This window comes from Sciurus vulgaris, assembly GCF_902686455.1.
Source record: "Sciurus vulgaris genome assembly, chromosome: 14".
In the NCBI taxonomy this organism is placed as follows: Eukaryota; Metazoa; Chordata; class Mammalia; order Rodentia; family Sciuridae; genus Sciurus; species Sciurus vulgaris.
This window is the reverse complement of record NC_136475.1, coordinates 67,848,113-67,854,465: the sequence shown is the minus strand read 5'-3', so window position 1 is coordinate 67,854,465 and position 6,353 is coordinate 67,848,113.

Genomic DNA, 6,353 nt, shown 5'->3' with positions numbered 1-6,353 from the left:
GTTGTTGTTCCTTCTTTGACTAAAAGGGCATATATGTAAGATCCTTTTTATATTATGCACGAAGAACCACATAATCAGCAAGGTTAAATGGCTGACCCAGTGTCATTTGGCGAAGACAGAGTTCAGACCTGAACCCAGGTCTGGCTCCAACCCCTTGACTGTACGTCAGCATCAGGGTGCCATGCGAAGTGTCTAACACCATGACGGGCACCTGATGGTGGTGTGTTCCAGCTGATGGTTGCAGTAAGACCAGGCAATAGTTGCTCCAGAACAGAATAGAATCCTGGAGGTAAAGCTATTAAAATTTGAGCTTACAAAAGCTAAAATTAAAAAAAAAAAATTTTAAGCTTACAAAATTGGTACAAATTGGTTTCATAAAAGACTGAGAGGACCCCAGTTAGGTCTATCTGAGAAAAGCAAGACTGACCTCCTACAGTAACCAAAACATTCAAAGTGTGGGGAGAGCACAGCACCAGAACCATTGTGGTAGACTGATGCTGGAGTTGGGATACAGAGAAAATAATGGACGGTACACTGGCTGGTTTTATATGTTCAGATCAAACTGATCCAGTCATGGAACCATCGTTTCATTCTGCCCCCACCCCTTGGGTGTCAGTGAGGGCAGCCTGCTGATCACCTCCAGTCCTAATGACTCTGACAAGTGGGATAGGCAGACTTTTGACATCTGAAACCGAGATACAAAATCTGTGTTCTTTGAGAAACTTCACACAGGCTATCTCTCTGTAAAGCATCCCCTACAGCTCCCTGAGTGTTCCATGTTTATATATAATATTTGTCACATGATATTATAACAGCATGTTGTCTCTTTTCCCCCAGCCCCTGCCCCCCAGACGGTCAGCTGTTCAAGGACCATAACATAATCTTTGGAAAATATAATACATGTCACTCCTCCCCATACTGATCAAAAGGTTGGATTCTATTCTAATAAAAAACCACACTGAATTCTTGAGGAGCTTGACCAATAACTCTCCAATTCATAAGAAGGAGCAGAAACCGAAGAATAACCAAGGCATTCTGAAGAGAAAAATCAGGATATGCTACAAAGCTGGAATGATGAAATCTCTGTGTTGTGTGGACACAGAGAGACAAATGGTCTAGTGAGACAGGCTACAGGATGAGAGAGAGAGAGAGGAGAGGGAGAGAGAGAGAGAGAGAGAGGGAGGGAGGGAGGGAGGGGGAGAGAGAGAGAGAAACAGAAGTATGGGTACTTGAGAACAGCAGAGAAGCCCTCAGGCCACTAAGGAAACAATAAAGTCTTGAACCAATGTGGTAAGGCCACTGTGACTACACCTTACTTCACACCATGCAGAAACATTAAGTCCTTTAGATGTTATCCCAAAGACTTAGATGTAAAAGGCAAAACTCTAAAACTAAGACTATATAGGAGAACATTTGTAGAACCTCAGGGTGCTGAAGCCCTTAAACAAGACACAAAAGTGCTAATTACCAAAGAAAAATTAATCCATTTGACTACATTCAAAGTAAGGATTTCGGTTTAACAACAGACCCAATCAAGAAAGTGTTCAGAAAGCCACAAGCCAGAGAAGATATCTGCAATATATAACCAATAAAATTCGCATAAAGAGGCTAGAATTTTAAAAAGCTTGTCAAAGTCCCATAAATAAGTTGATCAGTACAAAACCAAATAACCTAGCAGAAAAACGGGTGAAAGACAGGAACAGGCAGTTCACGGAGCAGGAAACATGAATGGCCTGTACATACGCAAAAGAAGACTCAACCTCATTAGCAATCAGAGAGACACTAATTAAGATACCAGGGAGCTTCCAGTTTTCACCCACTGGATTGGCAAAAATTAAGAAATCTGATACTGTCAAAGATTTGGCAAAGGTGTAAGTCCATTGGAATTTTCATGTGCTGTTGGTAGGAGTCTAAATTGGTACAAATGTTTTGGAAGAAATAAGTTGAATGTTCACGAATTTTATAGCCTTGCAAGTCTACCCTAGAGAAACTCTTGCACATGTGCACAAGATTTATGTGATTCTATTTTTAAGTATAAACTTTTGCATGGAATTTAAGTATAGGAATATTCTTAGCAATGTGGTAATAACAACCAAAAATAACCCAAAAATGTTCAAAGAAAAAGAATAAATAACTATTTGTATCTACTCAGACAACAAAATGTTATATACAGAGTTAAAATAATCAATGACTATATACCGCATGGTTGAATCTTAGAAACAAAATATTGAGCTAAAAAAATAACAAGAATCTGTATGTAGTATAATACCATTTTGATAAAGCACGCAAAGTTAAATAATGCATTATTTGATGTCATATACATGTGGGCTACATTATTTTTTTAAAACCAAGGAGCTATTAAAATAAAATTCAGAATGCTGGCAACTTCTAGGGGTCTGCTGGGGAATGACCAGGAGAGGAGCCCTCCAGTTAAAGCAATGGTGTTGATCACGTGCGTGGAAGGAAGTCTCGCAGGTTCCGCCTCTGCTGGCCTTTGTCACTAACCTGTGCGCTTCTCACATTCTTTTTTCATGTATCAACTATGACATAAAAATAATAAAGGGGGAGATCATATGCTCAAGCTTTTCTGAAAATGCAGAAAAAGGATTCTTCCAGGTGCTCATAATTCTGTGCATGCTCACAGATTCACCAACATAGATTGTTAGAGGTGGGCCAGGCCATCTACACCCTCCACTAATTAAGTGGGTAAGGAAACTTGAGGCTCAGAGATGACTGTTCTGTGGTCACCTGACACAGCCAGGAGCCAAACTCAGGTATTGCAACACCCTTCCCTTAGACCAGGTCCCCAGTCCTTTGGTCTGATAGATAATAAAAAGAAAACTCCAGTCTCCAAGACCTGGCAAGGGCCTATTTGTTGGTCCTCAAAATGTTTGCTTACTTACTGAATATTACAGAATGTTTGCCAGCTTGATCACAAGGTGTCTCCAAAGTACTTCTGTTTCCTGGCTTAGTAGCTGTAAACCAATCAAAGCTTCCTGGAGGCAAGACAGAAGACACTACCAGCCATGTCATTAACGGGCACTGCCAGAACTCCTATGTTTGGGCACATGGGAGGAGATATCGTGGGAAGAAAGAGGATTGAGCCCTGTGGCATCCAGGCTGCACTTGCCAGCTGGTCTCAGCAGGCCAGCCTCGCGTGACTGGCTTCTCCAGCTGAAGGTGCAGAACTCAGGGGCAAGAAGCCAAACCCTGTGAATGTGTCTTTGTTGCCTCCGAGGTGAGGAGTGGCCAGCATGTGTGGTTTAGCTGTGGAATGAGCAGTGGAAGCACTTTCTCTTCCATTATATCTGCATAATAGGCTGGCGGGTCCTGCATTGTGTAAGTTCCTGGCAAGGAAGTGGTTTTCCATCTTGCTGCATTGGCAGCTTCCCCAAACCTCAGGTTTCCCATGTCCCTCAGATATCATTATACTTCCACCCATGACTTTTCCGGACTTTCCCTATCATCAGGAGGCTGAGCAGGGGGCCTCTGTTGTGGGGAGTATGAGCGGCCTCCTTCTGCAGCTCCTGTCTGGAAGAATGGACAGCCAAGATGCAGAATGCAGACCCGGAACTGGCCTTCCCTGAGTGCTGGGGGGCCCCAATGTGGCAATGTGACTTGATTTTTCTGCCTACAGCTAACATCCAAGATCTCTGATTCCACCTCAACACTCTGTTAACATATTAAGAATTCCAAGTCTTCCTATTCAAGGATATATTTCTCCTTTTACTCAGATCTTCGATTATATCCCCCAATTAAATTTCTGGTTTTCTTCATCATATTCCACACATTTCTCAACAGCTCTGTTCCTAGGTGTGTTCTCTTTGGGGTGGTTTGAGTCAACAGTATAATGAGGTGAGATAAGGGGCTGCTTCTGCACTGAGAGGCCTGCTGATGGGGAGCTCCCACGTGGCATATTCCAACATGGCCCATTCATTACTGAAAACAGACTGACGGTCAGATCCCCGTGACAACAGGACCCCCTGGCTGGGTGCAGTGTGATGGGATACCAAGGGCGGCAAGAGCTATGCCAAGCTTAGGGATTCTATTTTCACATTGAGAATCACAAATATCTTCTTTCAGGACAACACATATCTATTCAGTACTTACCAGCAGGCAGAAAATGGGAGATTCTATAAGACTGGAAAATGAAAGCAGTAAAAACAATAATAATAGCCAGGCGTGGTGGCATATACCTGTAATCCCAGTGGCTCGGGAGGCTGAGGCAGAAGGATCTCAAGTTCAAAGCCAGCCTCAGCAAAAGTGATAAGCAACTCAACCTATCTCCAAATAAAATACAAAATAGGGCTGAGGATGTGGTTCATTGGTCGAGTGCCCCTGAGTTCAATCCCTGGTACCCAAATAATAATAATAATATGATGATGATGATGATGATAGGAGTAGTAGTTCATATTTATTGAGAATTTCCTACATACATGCCAGGCACTGTGCTGTTTTCCATATAAAGTATCTCATTTAATCTTTAGGCAGGTGATATTACTCTCCTTTTTTTTTTTTTTTTTTTTTTTTTACCAAAGATAAAAGCCAAGCTTAGCTCGTTGTAGTAACTTGGCCACATTTGCTTAGCTTCCAAGTGGCACAACTGGGGTTTAAACTCAAAATATCAAAAATCAAGAGCCTCACTTTAAAAGACTTCTACACTACCATGAAAAATAAAATAGACATAAATAAGACATATTCACAGAAAAGTAAAAAAAATCATGTTTATAAATAAACATCATCATATAAGGTGTTCAGTGGATAAAACCATTGACTTGTCCAATGTGAACAAAGAAGGAGAGAAAGGGATGATGAATAATTCAGGAAGATGTTATGGGGAAAGTGGCATGTTACCTTGGTCTTGAAGGACTAGGCTTATTTTGACAAATGGAGGAGGAAAAAGGTATCCCAGACAAAGGAAGTGATCACAAAGGCCCAGAGGAGGGAAACGAAGCACACAGTGGGTAACATTTTGTGTGGCTGGAATGTAGAAAAAGGAAAGAGAAATGTGGGCTAAAGTTAGGGACTGCTAATTTTCCCTAGTGCTCATTTGTCTCATCTTTTTAGTACAAAAACGTCTGATTTTATCATGGCACACAGCTGCCCAGCCTGTCCTGTGGCAAGGTGCTGTCACATGAGAGGTTTGAGTCCATGGTATCTAAGCTGCAGTGATCTGCTACTCACTCACTGCCCTAAAGTCGGAAGACTGAGCCTCCTGCACAGGACTCCCCTTTATCGCCAATGGAATTAGTGAGACCCAAAGCAGCTGCCTTGGATCCAAAGAGGGAATACACAAGTGGAGGATGGCCAAGGTGCCCAGCACACCTGGCCACTCAGGTAGGTGCACAAGAAAGAAATACGCATCTATCTTACGTAAGTAATGGCATTTCTGGTTCTTAAACAAACTTCAGAACTGCAATTATTGCTCTCTGGACCTAATTAACACAGGATCCATTTCATGGTCAATATTTGGAAAATAGTGTGCAGGCAACTGGGATTCTTGCTTTGGTTTGAAGCATATGTGTTCACACAATGAGCTGGCGTCAGTTTTCCTTTCCTAAAGACGTGTGTTTAATGGTGTGCCTTTCTAACAGTTGAGTTCCAAATTATGTTAACTAGAGCTCGAAGTCAGAAAAGTACATTTTCTAGGGTCTCACAGAAGAAGGTGGTATTGGTTCTATCAAGAAAGCTTTAAAACCATAAAAGGGGAAGAGGAAATATATGGAAAGGTAACGGAAGGATGTGTCTGAGCACAATTCCATCAAGGGACTCTTTGCCTTTGGCCTTAATAAAGTGCTCTTCCCAATTATCCTGAGATGGTTATTTTCAGATGAGTAAAGTATAAACCAAAGGCCCCAAGGAACATTCACCATATTTCTTCTTCCATCTCAGAAGAAAAAAAGCAATCACACTGAAAACTAGGCCAAGGTCTAGGAGTTATTTAAATAAAGGGGTTATTTCAAATAAATTAACGCTTCAACTACTTGGAAGTCAAGCTCCCTTCTGTTGTTTTATCATTAGCCAGTAACAATTAAATCAGTTCTCTTGCTCCCCAGATGATTATAAACAAACCTCAAACACGAACGTTATGTTTTATATCAGAAGATGGTTGTCTGAGTGATCCGAACAAGCTTATATTAAAGTTCTTTGAGATTGCTCTCATAACAAACACAAAAACCTTGGGATCAATCTGTAGCTCTCCCATTTGACAAATTCAGGTGCAAGAGGCCAACATTTTGAGACCCGGGGTCTACTAAATCGTCAGACTTTCGTAAAACTCGTCTGATAAACAGACCCTCAACATATATCTAACACAGGTTGCCTATTAAACACTTCCACACAGTTGTTCCTTA